The sequence below is a fragment of the Colletes latitarsis genome, chromosome 2, assembly GCF_051014445.1.
Source record: "Colletes latitarsis isolate SP2378_abdomen chromosome 2, iyColLati1, whole genome shotgun sequence".
NCBI classification, from domain to species: domain Eukaryota; kingdom Metazoa; phylum Arthropoda; class Insecta; order Hymenoptera; family Colletidae; genus Colletes; species Colletes latitarsis.
The window spans coordinates 14,906,128-14,931,648 of NC_135135.1; the positions used below are offsets into that span (position 1 = coordinate 14,906,128).

The window sequence follows — 25,521 nt, forward strand, 5'->3', positions numbered from 1 at the left end:
GATGCATCGAGCGATGCTGAAAGTAGAGAACCGGCTCTAAAATATACAGGAAAGTCTTCGTGGCTCGCGGAGTCGATTCGCAATTTCTACCGATTTCGAAATGTAAAGAAATCTTGTTTTTCTGAGCTATCTCTATCGCGAGATTTATTTAGTTAGAAATTATTTTTACATTATTCCTCTCCAAGGATACAATTTTTTTCCAGTTGCTCTATATTTTCTTCCACAGAAATCGCTCCTTTTTGTTCCGGAGTTCTATTTCCGTGAAATTATTGGTCCGGAGTCTGTTATTATCGATAAAAGTCGACTGGCGTGCTCGTTGCTCGGTTCCAAATATCCGTAGACACGAGGGATAAGACCGCTCAAGGGGCCAGGAGGTACATAAAGAGAATTCGAAAGACAGCGAGGGAAGTAGAATGGAGGTGGGTCGCAATTACCGTGATCCACGACGCTAGAACTGATCTACTCGCGAAAACTGGTCACGTATCTTTACCTGGACACTCAATCGGCCGGCTCTCTTCCGCAACCTCCCGTCTTGTTCGTTCCTTCCGTGGATCAGGAGTGGGATTAGAGGAAGAGTCCATTAAGGGAGTCTCTGCAGCTGCAGCTGCAAAGCCACTCGAGCGTGATCGAGCTTGGCGATCGGCCAGAATCCGCGAGTAGGCTCGCGATATTCTACATCGATTTGTCCGTGTGCTCGGAACATCGGCGCATTAATAAAAGCTTGTCGATATCAAGTCGCGTTTAGCTGCTTCACGGACTCGTTTTACGGTACCCACGCCCCTCCCCCAACGCGCGTGTACAGTATTTTGATTCCAGGCTGCCTGATCGTTTCTTTCATGTTGCTCGCCCAAACTGATTTATGGATTCGGAAACGAGAATCTCGACCAATTATTCGAACGCACTCCAAACTTACGCAATAATTGCTTCTAAAAAATAAAAACATAATGCATGTACTAGCTACAAGCTAAGGAGAGATTATTAAAAATTTTAGAATTTTATTTTGACACATCCGGAGACCTAAATTACACTACACTTTCTATCAGACAATTTCTTCGAGTAATATTGATTAATAATAAATATACTGCAGATGTTTATGCATTTATGAGAAATTTTAATTTTCAAAAAACTGCAGAATGCACTTAACATGCACAAAATTAAGGAATACTGAAAGCAAGATACGTATTACTATATTTAAGGGTTAAAACACCACTATGCTAAGCTCTGATTTCATTAATTCATCAATTAATATTCATTTTTACGACGTTCATTTCGAAAGTAAATAATCCTACAGAAATACGCGTAAATTAAATAATAAAATCATTGTGGTTAGTTTTTGCTCGTTACAATTGTCACCTCGCCTGTACATATTTTAATTTCCCTCCAAGATTTTTTAAAATCGTTGAAAGAACTTCCAGATCCAGAAGATTATCGGAAGAGGAAGCTCGACGCGGTTGAAAATCATTTAACAGTTTAATATCGTAGCGCAACACGGAACGTTGGAGTAATCCGAAACGTGCAATCTGCTTTCCGCGGGTGGACGCGGTTTTTTTCGATGAAGCTTCGGTTTCGGGATCGTCTGCGAATTAATATTAACATTAACGAAACGCAATAAATGCGACCGGGCACGAAGTAACGCGGCGCATGAATATTTGCAATAGCGCGCGACACAAAGTATCCCGATGCCGCGCGTTTGTAATTAGCGTAACGACGTATGAGCGCGTACGTGGATTTCCGTATTACACGCAGATTGCATAAATTGCGAACTTACCCAAATAACGGTACGAAATTATTTCGATGCAGTCGATTAGTGCCGCCCGGCCGACACGGAATGAGTTAAATCAATGACAATAATTTACGCGAGAATTATAATGGACCGTGAGCAGTTAATCGTTATTCGCTCGGATGGATCGAGATCTTCCCGCGATAAAAGGGAACTTAACGCATCGATGCGATCGCTGATCCACCGGGGGGGCCTAATTAATCCTTTCGTTCCGATCGTCGGCTGTACTCGTCGATCAACACCTGATCATCGATCGTAACCGATGGATTATTAGTCTACGTTGATCCATCGACGCTGTCAAATTATTTTTTATTTTAGAATATCATTTATCCAACTGTAGAAAATTTTTTGAAGATGTCAGAGGGTAGCAAGAATTATTATAGATTTACGTCTTTGTTTTTTAGAAACGGAGTTCTTTGATGTTTGGATGATTTTCTGTTGTAAAGAATTTTATATCATGGCGTGGAAGATCTTGAAAAAAGTGTAGATTTATTAATAAATTTGTTAGATTCTTCCCGAATCAGCTTAGTAAAGAGATTTCGATGGAGCACAGGGGAACGAAAAGGTATAATAAGTTAATTCCACTGCCGAGTGCTGTAGGCATTCGCTGGAGTCTAATTAACCCTTTCATTCCCAAGTATCGTCCATATTGGCCAGCAGCTAAATGCTCAAAATCTGGCCATGAATCGTAGCCGTCAGCTAATAGCATAGCTCAGCAATGTTGATCCATCAACGCTGTTGATCCGCCTTCCCCTAGAATATTATCTGAATTTACCTAGCTAGATCAATTTCATAAAACCCTTGAACGCAGCAGGAGGGGAAACGGAAATTCGCGTTTCGCTCGCTAGTCGGATTCATCAACGGGAGGCTCGTGTAATTGAACCCTTTCTGGTGTTGAATCTTGATATTAGTCGATGGTAACAAATATTATTTTCGTCCGTGGAAGGAAAGCGTGAGGTAATTTCAAGAGATTCCTTCTTCCTGAATTTATCATTTGGAGTACTGGCAATCAACTCAAAAATACTATTCTTATATATAACACAGTTTCCAACAGTGGTCCACTAGAGTCCAATTAACTTTTTCTTTAATTTAACATCCGGTAGATCACAGCAGATGGATAATAGAGTCTCTATTATCTGGATCAATCTAGCTACAGCAATTTTGCAAAGATTTCGAAATGGAAGGCGCTGCGATTCATTATTGAGACTCTGTACTAAATGAGAACTTTGATGTTTCTACGAAACTTGGTATTAGTCGTGGAATGGCGGGGTTCGGTAATATCTTCCGACGCGGAAGGCTTCATTTACGAAGCTGAAGGGGAAAAATGGGGCGATGTTAGCTGGTTCCTTCTTTCTGAACTTATTATACGAAGTTGCTGCGGCCTGGAACTCGGTCAACTTGAAAAACGTGACCATTCTCTGCTAGGGATGATACGCAAACCTCGACGGGGTTGGAAAACGAAAAGGCACAAGGGTGAATCCCGCTGGACGAAACTCTTGACGTTCACTGGGGCCAAATTATCGTTTCTACTCTACTGGACGAAAAATTCCTGAACATTGAATTGGTGTACGCGAAGTTGTTACAATATCGTTGATTACAACCGTTGGATAATAGTTTGGACCAAGAGTGTTCGTTGAATTTATTTTTTATTAAATCACAACTGGGGTAGTCTCATAATTCGAACCACTTGTGCTGATTCTTAAATTTCTTAGAACTTAGAATTTTTTTCAAAGGGGTTCATTCGGCATTGATAGTTCAACTCTGTGTTTCTTAGACGTGGAAGTGTTGTGACAGTGTCAGTGTCCATATTTCAAAATCATATGACACGGTCGAGTGAGAGGCAAAATGTAATTACGGTGAACTGGTTTATCGTAAACCTAACTAGCAATAGGAGAGAATTTTGCATAGACCTGGCTGTAATTGTTAGAATTTTGTAATGATTTTCTCCTCGTAGTTTTGCTCTACCTGACAGAATTTCTATCGTGGGCGTTAGAAGGAGACAAAGAAACACTTTCGTAAGATGAATAATGCTATGCCTACGTTGAGTTGTTGGAGCATAGAAAGAATGCCGATCTCCAGTTTTTAATATTGTCATAATATTTGCTTGGATGGAGTCACAGAGTTTCTAAACACGAAAATTTGCCTCATTCGCGATGGCTTCATTTTATATTTTCGGAGAATAAAATTCTCACCTTGATTAGCTAATTTTAACGCCATGGAGAATGCTTCGTACATTTTTTAAATGCACTTTAATATTTAAACCGGAAACTGTGGGTAATTCGTAAATTATAAAAATTTGCCTCATTTGCGATGGTTTCATTCTATATTTTCTAATTTTAACGCCATGGAGAATGCTTCACGCATTTTTAAATGCACTTTTAATAATCGATCTCATTGCAACTGTCTAAGTTCGCCACGAGCGCTAATATATTGCATAATCTACCAAACAGGTGATTAGGTTAATGTTGCAACTGTCTTAAAAATATTGTTTCAAGGATGAATTTCAAACAGCTGTGACACGTAACACGAAAATTCTATGGTATTGTTACATTTGGCCTTCGATCGATATTTGTCAACGCCTGTTTTCAATGCTAGAAGGTTTAAGGATTCGATTAATTACGATCAATGACGACTCCTTTGCTCGATCAAAGGACGAAACGTTTGCGGCCGCAGAGAAAGTTAGGAAATCGTGTCGTTACGGAGACATTTTGCCAAGTTGTGTCACAGAACTGAAAAGTGGCGACGAATTACGAGAATCCGCAAGCTATTAGTCTAATTATGTGGGTTCTCTTCGTAGGCTGTGGCTGAATGAAACTATAAACAGACTTTCCGAGGAATTGAAACTTGGTGTCTGATCTATTATTCAGATCCTGAGCTAATTCTCGATACTCATAGTAACTTAGAACTCCACGAATCTAATAGATCTTACTATTTTTGCCCGTGTTTGTGAAATCTCCAACTTGCAATTGAAATTTCTGTGCTACAATAATACCTTAACGACATTACTTCGACGTTCATCCACCGAGTGAAAATAATTAGCCGCCATTCGTGCGTTGTTTAAATTATTCCATACGGGAGAAATTCGGTTTTTGTTCCCGTTTGAATGCTAAGTACTGTTTAAGGGAGATAAACGTTCGGTTTACGATGAATGCTGTATTATCAACCTCGGTTCATTGTTACGGTGCACTAAGAGGCAAGAGACATTCATAAAGATCCGATGTCTCCAGAATCTAATTAACTTTAACCGACAATCAACTCACCCGTAACAAATTTGCGATGAGGAAACCCGTAATGCGATCTCTCCGACGTCGTATTGCTTCATTTTCTCCGAGAACGAAACGCTCGCGAGGGCGAGGAGCATAGAGCCCCGACGATCCTCGCCGCCTTTTGTTCCGCCATCGATTTCTGTCGCTCGCGGAAGTTTGTTCGTGCCTTTATTTTCCGTTCTGCTTACATCGTGTTTCGTTATCGGGCCGCATAATTAATGCATTATTGTAACAGTTTAATTAAACCAATGGAGCACCGGAACGAATTTCGACTCAAATTCGAACTCACCGATACGGTTCCTATGAATTTCGGTCGGATTAAACGCTGTTTTCGGCGACACATGTTGCGGAAACACGTAGATTATGTTTAAACAATATTAGTTTGCGAACTCATTAAACCTCTGTGTTTACTTCAACCCTTAACAAACGCGTTGATAACTAGTTTGTTCAGGGATGACGTTTTTTCAAATTATAGCAGATCGAATAGAACTATTTGCTAATGGAATTACTCAAAAAATTTGCTATTAACCAGCTGTGGCGACCTCTTTTCAGAGCATGTACTTGTTTGTTTTATTTTGTTTTTACCTCCAAAGATTCTAAACATATTGAAATTTACGACTATATTTTAGTTTTCGCTAAAATTAATATAGTCGTCAAACACAGCTGACTGGTTAATGAATTGCTTGCCCTGTAAAATGAGTTTCGATCGTTTCAAGTTCCAAGCTGTGTGTCTAATTTTTGAAAGGTTACTCTAAGAACGAGAAATAGGTTTATGGAAAACTGTTTCGTCGATAGTTTCTCGCCCAACGGTTTTAGAAAGCGCAGAATCCGCGCTCGGATCAATCGTTACGTCAGTTGCCGGAAGAACGAAGGATCCGAGTTATAATTCCCGGGCGCAGTCGCTCGAACGGTTCTGTTTCTGGTTGGGGGAAGAAAAAAAAAATGATATCGCTATCTGTTATTACAACGAAAGCCTTTAAATTTATCCAGTCGACGGAAAAATTGCCGCGACACCTCGATGGTATCGCCTGCCCGGAGAATTCGCTCTCCACCGCGTCCTTTATAGCGCGATATTTCTCGAGAATAAGAAGAGGCTTCTTAATGCTGGCGGAATCTCCAATCCAGCGAGGTTGTTTCGCGGAAATAAGATGATCTCCGCGTTTTACGTTCTTTGGTTCCGTGTCTGGCTTCTTTCGGGGCGAAATTTATCGTTCCGGGTCGGTCCCTCCCATCCCCGTTACGAACTTCCGTCTCGCGAAGATAAAAGCAAAGTTTCGCGGTTACCGTCTCTGTTCTGTGTCGTTCTCGTACGCACACGCGTAAATCCCGGGGATCATCGTACTTTCGTATCAATCCTCTCGAGGTTAAACCGAAGAAACGCAGCCTCCGTACGACGCCGCGGCTTTCGCGACCGGTAATCCGAAAATTGCCAACGCGACTCGAAGAAGAACAATATTTGAAGCGTGAAGATGTAAAATCGACGAACAATTAATTTTCAACCGTCCCTCGCGCGGAAAAATTTCACATTCGCGATATAAATTACATGATTTCGATCGTCCTCTCCTTTTTTTATTATTTTAACTTTGTTTCAACCTCCAATAAATCTATATTGTATGATACAATTGTCGATTAGTTTATTCGGTAAGATGCATTGTCACAACACATGGTTTGCATTCTGAGTTTTATTCGTCACTTTCGACACTGCTTTAAATTAATTCTTTTACAATAGTGTCCCAAAATTCGCGCAAGATTTGAATTTTGTATCATTCATACCGTAATGTGTTTGGCAACGAAGAAACAAAAGATAGCGTGACAGCTAACAATTCAGGGTTATTAAAAATGGAGCGCTACACGAAAGAACAATGCGTCTTCATTGCTGAGCAGTATTTTAAAAATGAGTCATTTCCAGGTAGTGCAATTTCTCATTTTGGTAATTAAATTTCTGCCTGTAAAACTGCAATCTGCGAATAGTTGCGATAGTGTGTGCTTTAACAAAGCCTCAATATTCTCGATTTTCGTCTTATTTTGTATAACCCTAATGGCATACGTCATGAATCCATAAAAAATTCACAATTTTTAATTAAAAACCTGTGTTTTCTATCGAAATTACTTCTTAGATACCCTTCATAAGTTAGGAGGGTGCTGTCAATTTCAGACATTATCGATCAAAACGAACGTCCATCGTCAGAGATTAAAGAGCGTATATTATTTTCCATACTCCGGTAATTTTTCTCCCCGCCGAAAAGTTGAATTAATTAGAAATATTAATACAATTATCAGGGAGAGGCCCGGGGTAGCGAAGTTAAAAGTTGCCCGAAGTACGGTCGCCCATAAATCCTTATGAAACGCGGGGCAAGATAAACTCGCGGGCCGGGCGCGTTACCAAAAATTACGGTTCCTGAAGAGAACCGACCACCAAAGGGTAAGCGTTGTAACTCGTAAGTCGCGACAAACGAGACCCTAGCCCGGTTTTACATTTCCCCGAGGCCCCGGGGGGGGACGACGAACAAACCGCACGAAACTCGAGTTTTCGCTAGCGCCAGCCCCCTTTTATCCTCCGCTGCCGGCCTCGCTATCGTAATATAGCCATAATTCATACGCGGGGAAGAAAGAGTAAAGAGATTAGGTACGTTCCCTTTCAACCTGCGCCGAAACGTCTTCTCGCGGGGGACGGCTTGATGCATTCGTACCTCGCAGCCAATTTCTTCCGCGGTTCGAGATATAAAACGCCGACCCCGGCGCGCGCCATAAAATTAGCATTTTAATGGCGATTCTTCTGCGAGAACGATCAACCGCCCCGCCGACCAATATCCCGTGGTATGTACACATTTTGCTCGACGAAGAAATCCTTAACGGGTGGATCCTTCGTTGGAGTTGCCGCGGCTCCCGTCGACTTATTGCGTCAACGTCGAGCGTCGTTTCCGGTATCCGATTCGGCGCAATGATCCGTGTGATTGCCTCATTGCGCAACAAGTTCGCCAGGATCCACCTTGGGACTTTTTGTCCACGGGGAATTTGAATATCCCGTTGGGAAACACGGTGTCGTCGTTGCTTCCGAACTTCTAATTGATTTTGCAACTTGCGGTTACCGCCGTTATTGTACAACTGTTGCGTGCTATTCTTAGTCCGTCGGTAATGGCTTCCTGCGAACCCATCGTTTTTCTAGCTTTGTTCTTTGCTCGCCCTACGGTCGACGTTGCTCAAGACTTCTGCGTTGGAACAGGATGATCGATCGTTGCGACATTTCTATTAAAAAAAAAATTTCTTTTCAAATTTTCGGGAATTAAATTTCTTGTAACTAACTCGTATGTCGCCATATAGTCGACATTCTACAGTTTACTATTGTACACAAATTTAAATTAGCATTTTATTCTAGGGACCCTTGGTACAATGTTTTCTTTTAGTTTCTGCTTAAATGTGAGTGTATATATAAAATAAATAAAAGATGAAAGATTTTTTCTCTTTTGCCCTGGCTAATTGGTTTTGTTCCTGTGGTCATTATAAAAGAAATCATCAAAGAAAAATAAAAAATAGAATTGCAATACAAGATTGTGTTTTCGAGAGGGATATTAGAACTATAAAAGTTGGTAGTGAAAAATATTCCTGTGTGTCCTATGTGTCCCTTTCAATTTAGAAGTTAGTTTTATATACAGGGTGTTTGGCCACCCCTGGGAAAAATTTTAATGGGGGATTCTAGAGGCCAAAATAAGACGAAAATCAAGAATACCAATTTATTGATGGAGATTTCGTTAAAAAGTTACTAACGTTTAACGTTCAGCTCGTACAGAATATCTAGAAAGTGGGTAGGATTTCAGGAGTGGGTCTATTCACCAAAAATTATTGTAATTGACCCCCGCAACTGAAAATAATTTTTTTAGAACAATTTGAAAAATTTTTTTTTCGTCGAAAAATTTAGGCACCTACCCCCTGTCGATTTTTCTTAAAAATTCGTTTTCGATTTTTAGTAATTTCATTTGACGCCCTACAGAAAAGTTGTGAAATACTTTTTTGTAGGTACCCATGAGCTCTACTTCAGAGAAAAGTTTCATTGAAATATATTCACAATTGTAGGAGTTATGGCTGTTTGAAAATTGGACCATTTTTATGGGGTTTTTCTCATTTTACGGGGTCAAGGACCAACTTTTCGAATATTTTTGCGATTTGTACATATTCTCCATCAAAATGCGCGTAGTTTGCTTTTTTAAACATTGAAATTGTCCAATCCGTTCAGAAGTTATGACGTTTTAAAGATTCGCACGAAAATTCGGGCAGACATTTCTGGCCACAAATTACATTTTCGATTAGGAATTTTTTTCTCGAAAATGCGTAGGAATTCGAGGGTATGTATATTGACCAAAAATGCTTGTAATTGACCCCTGCAACTAAAAATAATTTTTTTAAAACAATTTGAAATTTTTTAATTTTTCGAACTATTTTACACCTACTCCAATTTTTTTCTCAAAAGTGGATAGGATTTCGGGGGTATGTCTATTGACCAAAAATTATTGTAATTGATCCCCGCAACTGAAAATAATTTTTCCAGAACTATTTGACATTTTTTAATTTAATTTGTTAATAACTTTTTAATGAAGCCTCAATCAAGAAATTGATATTCTTGATTTTCACCTTATTTTTGCCTCTAGAATCTCCCATTAAAATTTTTCCCAGGGGTTGCCGAACACTCTGTATACATATTTTACTGTATTTTTAAAATTTTGTCTACTAAACCGACAAGTTGAAATGTTCCCATAAAAATGTTTTCATTTTGATCGAATATGAAAAAAAATTTCGAGTTGATTGGGTAGCCTTCTCAAATATAGATACTAGTGCAAAGGGTAAAGACGCCTCAAATTGTAATTTCCAGTCAAGTATATCTCGTTTATCAGAAACAACAACGCAGACGTTAATTAACTTGCCCCATAAGAAATTAGCTCGGTGATTCCGTGAGCAGTCGCGAATGAGTGCTGTCGTCGAAACGGACGTTATTTCCCCGCGAACGACGCAACGAAACACATCAAACGTTGATGTAATTTAACGTGCATTTATACGAGCAGGAAGGGCAAAAAACACTGAGAAATTGAACGATCCAGGTTTTTACGAGGCTTCTTTTAATTCCTGCCCTTCGTTCTGCCGTATAACCGGAGCCCGTGCCAGTAATTAGCCACGTCACATTTAAGGGATGGTTAAAGGGGTGAAGGACCTTCGTGAAGCGGCAGCCCCACGGCCGGTGAACACGCGAAACGAAAATCAGGGACGCTCATTCGAGGGTGCATCTCATTCTGTGATCTACGTTTCTCCGGCTAATGTGCCCCACCTTTAATGCACGAAATTTCCTCTGTCATTGAATGGACGGTTTTTATTTTCGAAAGAAAGGGGAACGCCAACGCGCCCCTGACAACTCCACCGTCGCGGATCCCATTCTGTCAGTGTTTTCACTCGCACGCGAGAAACGGCGCGCATAATAATAATTGACTTCTTATTAACGCGTTCGTTGCCACGTTGTTTGTTTAGTTCAGTTTTTTATTCCTCAAAATTTCGCGACGAATAAAAATATTTGTCGGACAAACAACTTCATCAGCCGTTGCTCTTGAGCTACTTCCATCAGGTCCTCTCGGGCGACGAAACCTTTGCCTCGTTATTCTTTTCTTGTTGATTAAAACTTTCAACTAATTAAATTAACTGATAACTGGAACACACACTTTATTAACAAGAAAGAATATTCAACGAAAACGGATGAGTTCTTTGCAGGAAAGTCAGAGAATGAAATGTTTCATTAGAAAGTAATATTTATTTCTTAGTAATAACTTACCCCAGAGTTTCTATGAAAAACTTATTGCAATGTACTAAATTTGAGCTTAAAATCTTAAAATATAATAAATTTAACAATAAATTAATCAGGAGTGAAAAAAGTAATTACTTTCTTTCCTAGTCATTTTTTATGCTTTCTCAAAATCGGAATATTTAGCCTCAGTCTTCCCTAGATGTAAATAATTTAGATGATTCTGAAAAAATTATTTAAATACATAAACTATTTCTAATATTTCTTCCTCTCCAATCATTGTCTAATTAAATAATATCGCACAGTTACACACTGTCATTCTTAATTATAATTCGTTGCATCGAAGTGTTCAAAATAGTTTTTATCAGCTTTTCCAGGCAAATACTTCACTGTGTTGTTTCGCAATAAATAAAAATATCGGAATCCCGCGTTTGGCGATTTCCACGAAACATTTTCTATTAATATTCGAATTCGAGTAAAAACTACCCCTTGAAAGCACACTGTCGGCCCGTCAAGACGTTCCTAACCCCCGTCGAGCGCGTCCCAGAGAATCGCTCGTCCGGTTCTTCGTCGAAACCGCGACAAACGCTCGACCCGTCCTTTAAAAAACAGGTCTGAGGGTGAAACGTAGTTAGCAAGTTCCACGGATCCGAGGGGGGTTAGAAGGGGGGCTTAATTAACTCGCTTCACCGGCAGTTCCTGCGAGCCTTTGCCTTTCGTACCCCTCCCCTTGGCAGTTCTTCGGCCTCATAAATCCCCCTTATATCCGGGGCATCTTTCACGGCCGTTTTCCTTCGGCTCCAGAGTATCTCCGGGCAAACAGAGATTCGTCCAGCTTTCGGCTCAGCCATTAAATCCATTAACCGCCCTGAAAGGCTACGACGGCCAGACGAAGAAGGGAAAACGAAGGAAACGAAGGAATCGGAGGAATCGCACGTGCATCGCGTGCCAAGCCCGGGGAAAAGAAACTTCGTTATGAGAAAGCTCATCGTCGTACGACAATCCCGGCGCGGGGGCGTTGGAGCACTGGGGTAACTTTCCATTCGGACCTCGCTCAGCCCTTCTTCCGTCGAAGCTGTTTCCTCTCGCAGCTTGTCATCCTGTCCCTTCTATTTCTCGGGTCGAATCTCATTTCCAGGAAATTTGCATTGATCGTGTGTATCACGTTTCTTGAATTCATTTTCTCGCCTCCTCCCTCTCGCTTTTCCAGGGACGACGTACGGGGGGGGGGGGGATCGTAAGCTCGCAAAATTGTCAGTTGTGTTACGTTTGCTTGCTTGTATTCGGTGTTTCCCGAAGATCGATCTTGTTTCGCTGGAACTTTCGTTCGTCGATATCGGGTAAACGGGCCGCAAATTACTAATTTTTCACGCGTTATTTTTTATTAGCTTCTCGGTAAGAAACCGATCGAATTTAGTTCTCGGTCGTCGGGAGATTGCACTTGGACCATAACTTTCGGCAGCTTGGCTATCCCGCGCGTTCGAGGTTGGGATTTACTGAAATTTCGAGAGTTTTGTTTTAAGCCGCGGCCCATAGACGAGTGCACGGAATTCGAGAGCCTACAATATATTTCGTCGGAAAGAACCAGCTGCTCGAGACACGTCGGAAGTTATGGGTTTAATCTGTAGTAAGCTTGCCCGGAATTTGTTGTTTCGTTCTTAATGGCCGCGCGGTATGTATTTCGAATAGGATATGAATTTGCGCGATCGAGAGGTCGGTATTGATACTTATTATTCCATTCCTACGATCGTTTCATAATTGCTATAGAGCAAAATAGAGTCGATATTGAGACTCATAATTTAATTATAAATTTCAGTCTAGTATAAAACTTGAATAAAATATCGTTTCAATTTCCTTTAATCGCTTGAAAATCGCTATACAGAGTAGAGTCGATATCGAGACTCATAATTTAATTATAATATAAATTTCAGTCTAGTATAGAATTGAATAAAACACCATTTCAAATTCAGAGTATTGCAGAGAATCCCCTTTGTATTAACCGCGAGAGATTTTATTTAAAAACCCCAAGTGAACCCAAGTGGACGCCCACGGTGAAAATTACGAATTAAAAAACAGAACGTCCCTGGACTGACAAGCCTTCGGGCATAAATCCGTGAGTTTTTCGTTTCCAGTCGCGTACAAAATTCCGCGTTACAGCAATATTGTTAGAAAAATTTTACAGCACAGAATATCCGAGAGAGCCGGTCCGCGGTAAAACGTCGCGACTCGAGCGATCCGTTTCCTCCTATCCGGCGACGCGAAACGTTCCCCGGTCGTCCAAAAACGAACATAATTGCGCTGTCTGTTTAGAAAGGCGTGCATCCGCGGCCCTTTTCACCGAGACAGTTGCATCTAATGCTCCCGGATTCGAGACACCGGAGGTTCTCCGCGAATTCTCGAAAGCAGTCGGTGGAAGGTTAATTCCGTCCGGTAAGCTGCCGTGGAAGAAGCCCAGATTACATCGTTCGAATTACTGGGGCGCGAGCGGAGAGCTCCGGTGCGTTTGGGGGTGAAAAAGAAAAAAAAGGGAGAAAAAAAAATGCGAACCAACGACGCGAGGGGGAGAGAAAGAGCACCGAGAGGAAACGAGAGGGCAGGAAACGGGACCTCGTTCTCCGGCGACCACCATTGTTGCGCCTCTGTGCCGGAAAATTCTCACTACCGTTTGTGGATCCTCTCTTCGCCACTTTTCCGCGCGCCCCTTACCCGGCTGTTTTCCTCTTTCTTTCCTCGCGAGCGGCGCCGCGGACTTGTTTTACGACCTTGTAATTACTGGATAGCGGTCTGAAATGGACGCGTGCCTGGAATATTTGTGCAACAGCGGCGTAAAGGGCACGGGAATACCTCCTTTATTCTTCGTTCGAAGGGCGCGATGAAAGGTCTGTTGGAACTTATCGACGTTTGGCCTCCGTTCTTCTCCTCGAATCCGTTTCATCTGGAATAACTGCCGTCCGTCGACGTAGAAATTGATCGATCGATGGTCCAATAAGTCTGGACCGTTTTTCGATCGTTTTGGTAATCAGTCACGCGGATTCTATAAGCAATTAGCATCACGTCCGTCCTGGGTCGGTTTAAATAGCGATCAGCTTCGACAGTTGTCGAAAGCGTACCGTTACTTTGCCATGCATTTTTCCTGGAATAATCATTCTTGCTGGAATTTATAAGTCGTAAGAATATTCTTGCAGCGTCGGTGATTCGCGTTTATTTAACGATTCGAAAGACGAGGACGAAGTTGTTCCTCCTCGTCGTCGCTTCGCTGGTCGGGTAACTAAATACAAAGGGATTTTAGCTGTCATCAAGGTAACGAGAGTAATTTTTAAGGAGGTAAACGAAGGAACGCTTCCCGAAGCGGAAAGTCCCTATTGTCGCGCCTTGGAGCCGGAAAATGTCTCACTACTGTTTTGCGGGACTGTTCTCCGCGTTTTCTGGCCGTTTTTCCATTCACGGGCGCCGTTTCGAGTTACTTCAGAGCGCCGTAATTGTTGGATCGTCGTCGGGCTGGAACTCGTGCTCTGAATGCTTACGCGAGGGATAGAGGTTTTAGATTGTACGCTCGCGTTAGATGAAAGTGGTCCGCGAAGCATTTAAAGAAAGAGTTTGTTTCGATCGTGAAGATGTTAATAACAATCAGCGGTACACGGACAATGAGAATAAAAGCTTCTTCGTAGCTTTAATTTCTCAATGTCCACTTCATTCAATTACCAAATCCAGTGTTAGTGATTATTCTCAATCTTTCAACTGGTGTAACTCCGTTAAAAGTTATCGTAGAATCTTGATTCTTCCTTCAAATTAAAGCTTGAAGTTTCCACTTTACGATTTTCGATTTTCAGTTTAATTCGTTTCCAGTAATGTAGGATATTAAATACTTGGAAATTTGCAGAGTCTAACGTCTTCTATGGACTTGCATAAATTTTCTCGGACCATTTAACTTACAATATTTCATAGTTTAGACCTTCTTTTTTAATTTGAAACGAAAATCGAGCCGCTACGATTTTTTTTTAAATTGAATATCTTCAAGTGGGATTTCCCCAAGAGCCGACGTCCTTCTTTTATCTTTCCGGACGCGATCAATAATTTCGGACGTCCTCGTCGCGTTCAACGGCTACACAGGCTCTAATTCGATTAAAATTTTCTGCCATCGAGTGTTTGCACATTCGAGCTGTCCTTTCTCTGTGATACAGTGATTTTTGAATAGCAAATTTCGAACGACAAACGCTTGGGACGATATTGTAATAATTCCCAAACTGCTTATTTAGTTTATATTCAACCACAATAAAAAACTTTGTCGATAGATTCCAGGGGCGCAGACAAGAACGAAATGTTATATAAATGTGGGTGGTTTAAACGCTTCCTTAGAAAATTGTAAACAAAAATGCGTAATTCTAATATTCCATTTCCAAATGACGACTATCGTTGATAATGCAAGATTCATAACGATTGAAAATGGAATTTTTCGGTGTAGGAAGTTTATTCGTATTTTGTTTTAAGGCACCATCAGTTTTTTGTATTATTTGATTAACTGTAATTAAACGATAAATGGAATTGAATGTAATTGAACAATAAATGGACTAGAGTTCCTCAAAATAAATATTTAGTACGCTGCAACATTAGTTTTCTATGTGTAGAAATGCCCCAGTCGCTTAAATTTTACTGTGAAAGACAGATATATTCAATAGTTCAGTGGCGTAGTTAATTTTAATCGTTCCCGATGCCACAGTAAGTATTTAAAGATTCATATTAGGACCTGTTACTTTCATCTCTAATCTATCTTACTCTAATGCTTCCCCCTCGAAGAAAGGAGACGACGCTTGTCGTCAGAAATCTAAACCTTAAAAAGAACATTTCTGTGACCGAGATAAATCCGTAGGTTTAGTACTTACCAAGTATAATAATCAATTGAAACATAACTAAAAGAGGGTGTATTCAAGTGATTCTATGTACAAAAGCAAGTCAATACAGTAGAATAACATTTCTTCGTTGAAGGTTTTCTTTCAAAAAAATGTTATTCTTTCTTTTCTACTTAGTTTTCCACGTAAAACCACCCCTATTCGATTTCACCACCCTTCCGGTACACCCTTTATGTTAGCGACTCTTACAATGAAAAATTCGAACAATTTTAATGTATCGAGTTCAATATTTACGCAGGAATTGAAATATTCACGAGATTAAACGATTATAGAACGTATTAAAATAATACAAGTATGTACGTGACTTCCATCGTTAGCAATACAGACGTAGTAATAGTCTACTACTGTTCGATTTTAATTCAAACTTGGATTCGTCACTGCAAATGATCGATTTCCAGAATGAAATTGGTTTTTTATAATACTCTTGTGCAAATTTTAACCGCTTCAATGCGTTGACTTTAGAAATGTAAGGACGTTTTCTTGAAATTCGACCGTATAGTCAATGAGAATCCAAACTAACCTAGCGAAGAAACTCTATATTTATGATGACCTATGCAAGGCGGATCGCAGCCAATTTGCTAATATTATTTAGTTTTTAATTAATAATTGCATTATTCAGCTAAGAATGATACGATTATTGATTAAACGCTAAATAATATTACCCAGATCTCACCACGTGGAGGTTGCTGCGAATGGAGATCCACCCTAACCGAATCCCATCCACCCTCCATTAATAAAGAGCTTCTGTAACCAACGATCGTTGGTCGAGGAAGCAACAAACGAAAGTGCAACCAGTGAAAGGTGCACAACCAACGAAGAGAGTATTTGAACCAAAACGAGAGTTTCTATTCAAATAGAACCCTGCCTGACATAATAGTTAATACAGATAACGTTGATCGAAGAAGCAATAAACGGAAATGCAACCAACGAAGGAAACAACCAACAAAAGAGTTCTCTGAGAAAGAATTTGCCTGTAAATGCCCATCAACAAAACAACAAAATATAGCCTGCCTAATAGAATAGTTAATACAAACAACTAAACTCCTGCCTAACTATAAATCTAAATTAATATACATCCTACCTATCTGACTATTTAACAAAATACATTAAAATATGTACCTCTTTGATGTTTCTGATGTATTTTCTGTTTATCCCACGATGATTTCCTGAAACACAAACAAAACAATATGAAACAAAATTGTAACAATACTTAATTCTTACTTCTGTAAACCTAGAACTTCCATAGGAATATGCCCTGTAACAGAAATTTATTTAATAGATTAGAAATAGAACAAACAAAAATTTGGCATTCGTAAACCTACAGATACTACAACTACAGGCAAGTGCAGTGACAAAGTGAAAATAGTACATAATATATGTTACTTTGATTCTACAATGTATTCGTCGCGAAATATCTTCTTGCACGTAAATCTAATGATATATTTTAATAAGTAAAGAAAGACTTTGGTTATCTTCGATATCGAAGATACCCAAAGCCGTAAAATTAATCATGAAAGTGAATTTAATTACTGAAAAATATAAAGAACAATCGGAAACTACAAATTTGACACTAATTTCAAGATGAATATAATTACAAGTAAAATATATTAGAATGATGACTCTACTTTCGATCGACGGTACGATATTTGTCATACTAAAAATCGCGGCGTGCAAAAACATCGCACGCTTAAATAAAACGCGACACGACGCGACGCGTGCTCATAGCGTGCAGTGAGTGTGGGTATCAAATTGATCCCCCCCGGCCTTGATTATCAGAAAAGCAAGTCACGGTTGAAACTGGTCACTCTACTTCTCTACGTACACCGCCGGGTCCCAGAGAACACACGATTACAAAGGGACCCGACTTAGTACTGAGAAAGGACCTGAATCAAGACCTCTCGACGTCGGTTATGCTCTTTTCCGGATAAAGAGGAGAATAATCCCTCCGCCAAGGCCCCACTTAAGCTGAACCAAGCTGCACCGGGGTTGAAGCGGTTAGAGTTATCAGACCTACTACACAGGTGATCACGTGTTTCATTCCATTAAACAGAGGTGATCGAGCAAAACTCTCTGGTCCTTTCAGTCGAGACATAATCTCGGAAAGCGAGAACCAGAGAACGAGCGACCGAGAGAAACTGATGTATGTACTCGTTATATATTCATTTTAAAATGAGTGTCAAATTTCAAATAGTTGAATCTACTATGACATTTGTCATCTCAAAAATCGCGGTATGCAAGAAGATTCGAATTTTAAACAAAAGATCCGAAGATAAAACAATATACATGTGTTACTACTCACGCGGTCATTACACTTGCCAAAGAGAACACGTATACAACCAGTCACCCATGTCGGTTAGGACGTTTCGTCCTACGACATGGGGGCCGGAGAAATAAAAATCATATTCAACTCACCGATTCTGACTGTTACTCACCACGGCCCGGCATTGGTCAGCATTGGTCAGCATTGGTCACTCCTGGTCACTCCTGGTCACTCCTGGTCACTCCTGGTCAGTCCTGGTCAGTCCTGGTCAGTCCTGCTCAGCTCAGTTCACTAATGGCCAGAGGTAGGCCCCCGAATTCGCGAGACCCGATCCCCCTGGGAGACCCAGGGGTACTGAGTGATTACGCTAGCAGTGATCATTTATACACCTCTTTCTAAGGTGGAAAAGTGGGGAGACGGAGACCAAGTTGACAGTTAAAGACAGTTTGGTCTACCGAACAACTATTTCGGCTGGCCCTACTTTTTGGATTCCTGGACCTTTGATCTTGATGTCAGCCTCACTGTTGACCATCGATGACCATTACCTAATCGTTGTTGACCAGCGAATAACCAACGACCCATTAAAATCCACGACCAAGTCGAAGATTAAAGCCTTCTTACAAGGATCCTCTTAAAATTTAATGCACGATCTTTTTAACATTTTGTTCCATTTTGAAGGAGTGTAACACCTGCTTCTTTGACGTGCACCACTTTCTCAACGAGGTCAACAATGCAGAGGTTGTTTCAAAGTGCTGCAACTTTGCGAAAAAAAGATCGTAGCTACTCGATTTTCTTTTTTAAATGCCGTGGAAGGTCCACACTTTACAACACTGGTATTGAAACGTTGAGAAAAAATTCTTGCAAGCCTATAGAGGGTGTTAAACCATAGAGTGCAATTAATAGGGGGAGCTCCTCCAGTACACTTAAGGTTTTTTTTTAAATATAATATTTTATGCTTTCTATACTATTTTATTTCTAATATAACAATATTAGAAATTAATATAAAGCAACAAAACAAATAATATTATTATAATAGTTAACTGAAACTTTGGTTAAAATTTGATATAGAACAGATCATAGATGTCATCTATTACTGGACATAGCATAAGTTCAGAACGTAACTCAAAACAGTTTCAATGTAGTAGTAGTTTATAATTTATACGATACACTAGCTTCTAATTAGACGCAACAATCGACTGATTTTTCGACTAATCATCGTTTATTCTATCCCTACTACTATTTACGCGAAATAACGATCGCACAGGGTTTCACGCTTTAAAGATATCGCCACTGTCCCGTTTTAGAGGAACTCCACCTAATTAAAGATTATAAATCGACGGCCGTTCCATCGAGTAAGGAATTGGAAATTACATAAATCTCGACGCCACTTGCGCCCAAATTTCTCGCCACCCTCGTCCCCGATTCGTCAACGTTTTCCCGCCCCTGGGTTCGTAATCCCGATTGCCCGAGCGCGTCAAAAAATCCATCCGTAAGATATTTCAAGATCCCGCGTCTCATTCGTCTTGGGGTTCTCCGAGGAATCCCAAACACGAGGAACGAGATCGAGAGCCGTGTGTAGCGTATCGATCGATCGGGGGTTGGGCGGTTCGTGGCTTTCGGGGCGCCGAAAAGGGTCTCGCGTCCTTGGAAGAAGGGGGGGAGGGGGAAGGCGTTGTGAAAAACGACGTTACCTGTCCCCACCCACCCTAATCGATCGAGTTGGCTCGATGTAACCGGTAACGCGTGGACAAAAGCGGCGTTTCCGGGCGCCGGGGGACGATCAAGCATCCCTGCTTGAAAGCTGAAAGGAGACCGGGAAACGGCGCCGGAAAGAGACGTCGTAAAAGCGGAGGGGAACGAGGGGGAAGGGGGGGAGGGGGACGAAAATAGAGCGGAAAGCACGGGGTGAAAGAGATGCAGCCGGGCCAGCATTTTTCAAGGGGGACACAATGCCGAATTTACATTGTCAGGGCCGCGATAGCGACGGCTGGGGATAGCCGCGCGATGAAAAAGGAAGACCCAGCAGGCTTTATCCGTCAGCTTTGACCCTGCGCGTTTACTCAACGTCCGTCGGACATCCGCGTCGCTGAAAAATCGACGGACGCCCTTAATCCGGCCATCGGGGAGCCTTGCTTCGACTTTGTCTTCCGATCGCTTATTTTTCCTAAGACTCTTCCGCGTTGACGCGCTCATCGAGAGGTTCCTTATCATCCCAGAAAAAAAAAACGAATTTATATTGTCTAGTTTCCAAAGAGTTTGCGCAGAAAGGGTGTCGAAGTGGAATCGTTTCGTTCTCTCGCGTCTATCCTCGAGAATTATTAGACTAACGACTGCCGCGAACGCGTCTCCTCCGGAGGAAGCGTTCCCAAGAATCGTGTTTATTCGAATCTTCTTCGTAGCTTTGCGCGCAGTACCCGCCGGTAAACGTAGCGATATTCCTTCAGACTCAATTTGCATAAATTCCTTGAGGAAACACCGAATGTCCCCGCGTCTAAAGCAGTGTCTGTCAGACATCTTTACAGACAACTCAAGCTACGAGAGTTTCCCTTCCCGTCGTCTCTCTTTCACCTTTACATTATTCAGTCCCCAAGCAACTGTGAATTTCGTCGTTCGCGCGACCCCTGCTTTTTACACCATGTTAGTTTGCCTTTGTTTGAGAGTCAGACAGGGTGTGCCTGCAGGTTTGCGGGAAGAGACGAGAGATAGTACAGGAAGGGGTTCGTCGAACAATATGTTGGGTATAATCACAGACGAGATGCAGAATGGAACAATATGTCCCGAATTTAGGGGGCTTTGGAATCCCCTTATCGTTTCGATATTAAACGCAACGTTATCGATCCGGAACAGAATGGCATTATACCTCTGTTGCAGCAAAGATTTAACACTTTGACTGCCACGTCGGCTCTAAAGATACCTTCGACTTAGTTAATTTTCGATAATTCGATGGTGTTCTCTGTTATTTCACAGAATATATAATTTTATGTATATTTCGACCAAATAGTTGTGAGAATAATTGTTACGGAAAGAGTTCGAAAAGCCTTTTTTCTAGAGTTAACTAGCCTGAAATTAAAATGTCCTAGAAATAAGGATCCTTTTGGGATATCATCTTTCAACGAACTCACAATCGCATCCAAACTTAAATCCTCGTTGAAACCACGAACAAAGGGTCACAAACGGGGCGATGGGAAGTTGAGATCTTTGGAGTTCTCTGCTTGTTGGTCAGACACTTCATCTACTGCGACCACCGCTATCCGGCTGGCTTTGGAGGCTCCCTTTCTTGCGACCTATTCGGTTCATGTAACGTCTAACTAAGGAGTGGACAAATTTATTACATCGCATTATCTGGGCAGATGACGATGTAAGCAATGCACGAATACCAACCTTAAGGTGAACACTCTCTTAATACAATCCTTACGTAAAAATATTGCAATCTTCTACCTTCTGCCCTCTAAAAATAGTTCATATTTTATGGACATCGAATCGACCGAGATTCAACCCAGAAAAAGACTCATTTTCTATGCCAGTCACGTTCCCGATGTAAATGCCATTAATCTCTTAATTTTTTATTTGTATTACGAACAAGCAAATAATGCTATCTGGTAGTGTATTATTCATTGAATAATAAACTATTGAACGAACTATACAGCCCGTTCCACGTGACTGGGTCCAGCCATAGCATCGAAACAGTAGAACGTAGTCTTTATTTTTATTCAAAAACTATAACATTAATATTAGTGAAACAGTGCCAGGGCAGGATATTAAACTTTCCTCCTCTTCCGAAAGTTTGTTTTATACGGAAAGTTTCGATCTTCGAGAAGTTCTGGCCTCTATCGCCGTTCTTTGCTCATCGATTAAATGCTCCTCGTCCTTGTAGCTGTTGAAACGTTTCGGTTGGGCTAATAATTGCCTCCATTACCTCCTTGATTATTAAAAGAGGTTTGGTACTATCACCTTTGACAGTATCTCGTACTAGAACGCGTTCAGTCGATGGCTCGCCTGTCAAAGTATCTTTCATTAGTCGTACAATTTTTCGTCGACGAATTGTTTGTCGGAAACGATGCAATTACGACGACAAAGTGCATTTTGCGACCGGTTGATAAATGCATCGCGTCAGTGCCTGCACGGCAGATGGTTTTTGCGTCGAAACGAAGCTTGGGGAAGATTTCAGGAAAGGACCACTTTGTCGGTTCTGGTTTTGAATGCAACGTCAGTGCACCCGGAGTTTTCGTCGTTTCTGTTGTGGTTGACCGCAAACAGTCTTGGCGAAGCTTACGAGCAAACACGGTTCTCTTGAGTTGAGTACTTTCACTGCAGCTGTCGAACTTCCCTCTGCGCTGCGCTGCATCCCCTGGCATGCTGAAATTTCGAGACGTTGCTCGAGATTAGAATTTAAATCGCTCGGTGTTTGCGTACCTTTCTCGAGCGGATTAACCAGAAATGCCAGAAATTAAATGCAGAATTTTTAATAGCTCGTTAAATACGAGGGACGTATCGCGGCCTTGTTCGTCCTAATTTATGCTTGCTGAACGCTAAACCTACTAATATTTCATGCATACCCATTTCTACCATGATCTGTCAAAGAACCAGTCTTTCTTTTTCTTTTTTACGAGGCAACGTACAATTTTTGCATTATATGTAGAGAAAGTTATGTTTCGAAGTTTATTCGTAACGTATCTTTCTTCTTTATGTTGCATATTTTTTCTTAAAGCATGCATTTCAAAAGTCTGTGCAAAAATATTCATCAATTTTACTGTCGACGTAAAATAGAAACCATTTCAAAGGGAAGATAGAGAAAATATTAATAGTTTCGAACGCATTGTTGGACTATTCTAGATTGTCAACAAAGCAAATATCTGGTGATTGAAATACCACTGATACAGTTTTTCACTTTTTCTTGGAGGGGATTAAATAAAATACAGTTCCAACTACAAATGATTGAGGGAAAACAGAAGATTTACAGCAAAAAAGAATGAACGGAAGTGGAAGTCTGTAGGAGTTTGCGTCGAACTACTATTGAGATAAAACTATTGGTTAAGGTATCTGTTGCACCGGAAATAAGCCTCCTTCTCGGCTTGTTCTTCGTCGTTCCGGTTTACAAGCTGGAAAGCACAGAGCTTGTTGCTACCGAACGCTTCATGTTGCCATTGTGTTAATATTTGAGGAAGCTTGGTGGTGCTTGTTCATGTTGGTGGGTGGCTGTCCGTCTCTCTCGTTCTCTCTTTTCATCTGCCTCTTTTGTACCAAATTAATCACCCATTAGAGGAATAGTAGACTTGCCAACAATGTCTCATTCGCGTTTCGCCCATACTTTTCTATATGCTTGCATATTTCACTCGTGACTTTGTGAAACTTCCGAAAGATTCCTTTAGAGGAGACACCGTGTTACAACAGCGAAGATTTATGGAAAACTTTTTCAAAGAGAACATAATTTGCTTTGTTCCTAAGTTACGCGATAATTTTATTCACAAAATTCCCAATCGTTCAATTGATCAAATTAATTATTTCTATACGAATCAAAACTGTACAGTGTGTCGTTCCTGAATTTCACGAAGATACGATTCGATTTTTAACAATACGACTGAAAGCTAAACAGGAAATCATCGCAACAATTCCGAGGGAAACTTTTCTCGTATATTGTACGTAAGTAGAAATCTTTCTCAAACAAATCCGCGATACGTATTTCCGTATCCTTCTTGCAAGTTTGTTTTCTCCGTTGATTCAATAAGAATCCTAAAGTTTCATAAAGGCAAGTTTCGGAACAGGTATTGGTTATCAACGACACCATAATTTCTCTTACATTACTTGGCAATTTTATCAAGAATTCGCGTAAATACATCAAACCCTTCAGTATTTCAGTCTTCGGTAGAATACAGTTCCTAATATTTACAAATTTCTTTTGAGAGAACTTTAATATTTCTATTCCTACCTACAATTTCTTCGAGATTTCTCGTACCTTGTCGTCTCGAAACTTTTGTCGAACGTTGTTGTTAGTGTGAAAGCCTGGGGTCGTCGAGCAGCGATCATTATTGGTGCATGTTGATTCCGTGACCGAACGAAACGGAGTTTCTTTCGCGCCACTTGATCCGAATTAAGCCAGCCTGGAGGAAACACGAATCGCGTCGCTAACGTCGTGTAAAAACATTTCGTTTGGTTGGTTCGCGAGCGAGCACGTACGGTGGAAGAGAATTCAAGCAGCTGAAGCCACCGTTACAAAACGTCGGGACTGTTAAGCCCCCTCCCTCGGTTGCCAGGACGGGATTTTATTGTGCGTTCTACGGTCAGCGGTAGCTACGTTGCCTGTTTCTTCTGTCGTTGACGTGCAGTCAGAATGTCTACGACCACCCACGCGCCCGTCCGTTCCTCCATTTGCCCCGTGTTCATCGAGTCTTTGAATGTTTTACGCTCCCAGTGTCGCTCGAAGTTGCACTTATTTAAAACGCTCGCCCTTTCCGGAGCCCTGCTTTTCCATTCGCGTTCATTTCGAGGAAAAACAGTAATCGCGGGGACGCGGAATATTCTGGGATTCTCCGCGCGAGTGAATCGTTACGTACGCATTGTAATTAATTGTAAGAATAACGATGAAAATGTACGTAAGCGTATAAACGCGCGGAGACTTTGGCGGACGGATAAAACGCGGAGCGTTCGATTTACTCGTTGCAATGCTCGAAGTGATTTCAACGCGTCTGTTTATTCGCGAGCTGATTTTTCGAATTGATTGACGTGCATCTGCAAATACGAGTTTAATTAATTTTGAAAATTGAACCGGATGTTTTTTCGAATTCAATATCCTTTCGGTATTCTTGGATGAATACAAATCGCTGCAGTCCGTAATTAAGTTTTTAGCTTGTTTGTATACAATGGCTCCATCGATCGTAATATTGTAATATTATAACATCGTTAAATGTTGCGGCCATTATTTCTCCCGGTTCGAAACAAAGAACTTTGCTCGGTGTTCATTGTCATTCTTAATTAACTTCAATTAATCTTCTTATTTTCGTGCCCGTTCGTTGAATTTTATTATCCGGCTTGCACTTTCGCGAAACGTTTCTCGAAGTTGGTCGCAGTTTTATAAATAATAACGCAGGGCGACTCGGTGTTTATTTCGTGTCTTCTAGCATCGTTCGTTCGCCGTGTTTTCTTTACATCCTCAGTGACATTATTCAGGGGATCTAAGAACTCCTTTTCATTTGCGAGAAAACATTTAAACGTTTCTATAGATGATTCTTGTATTTTTTTATGCCCCCTCGGGAAACACGTTTAATAAAGACGCCATTATCGTTCCTCCCCCCAAGACAGATGTCTCTTTCAAAGTGAAAAGGAAAAGTTATAGTTGCCGTGTAGTTAACTCAGTCGCGTAGATAAATATTCTGAGCTGACGGAGATAAAATTAAAATTGAAATTGAAGGTGGCATTACAGAACGTCAGAACTATTAAGCTTTCGCTAATAGAATTCTCGCTTTATCTCTGCAGACAGCGGTGAGGTTGCCATTTTTATCGTTCTTATCAGAGATCGCGAGCCAACGTGGCCG

The 25,521-nt window shown here is 41.0% G+C and overlaps 1 protein-coding gene across 9 annotated transcripts in view; it reads left to right on the plus strand.

Moving 5' to 3' along the window:
- The window catches only part of Pgant9 (polypeptide N-acetylgalactosaminyltransferase 9), a 322,236-nt gene that overhangs the window by 117,118 nt on the left and 179,597 nt on the right, over nt 1–25,521 (plus strand). The window lies entirely within an intron of this gene.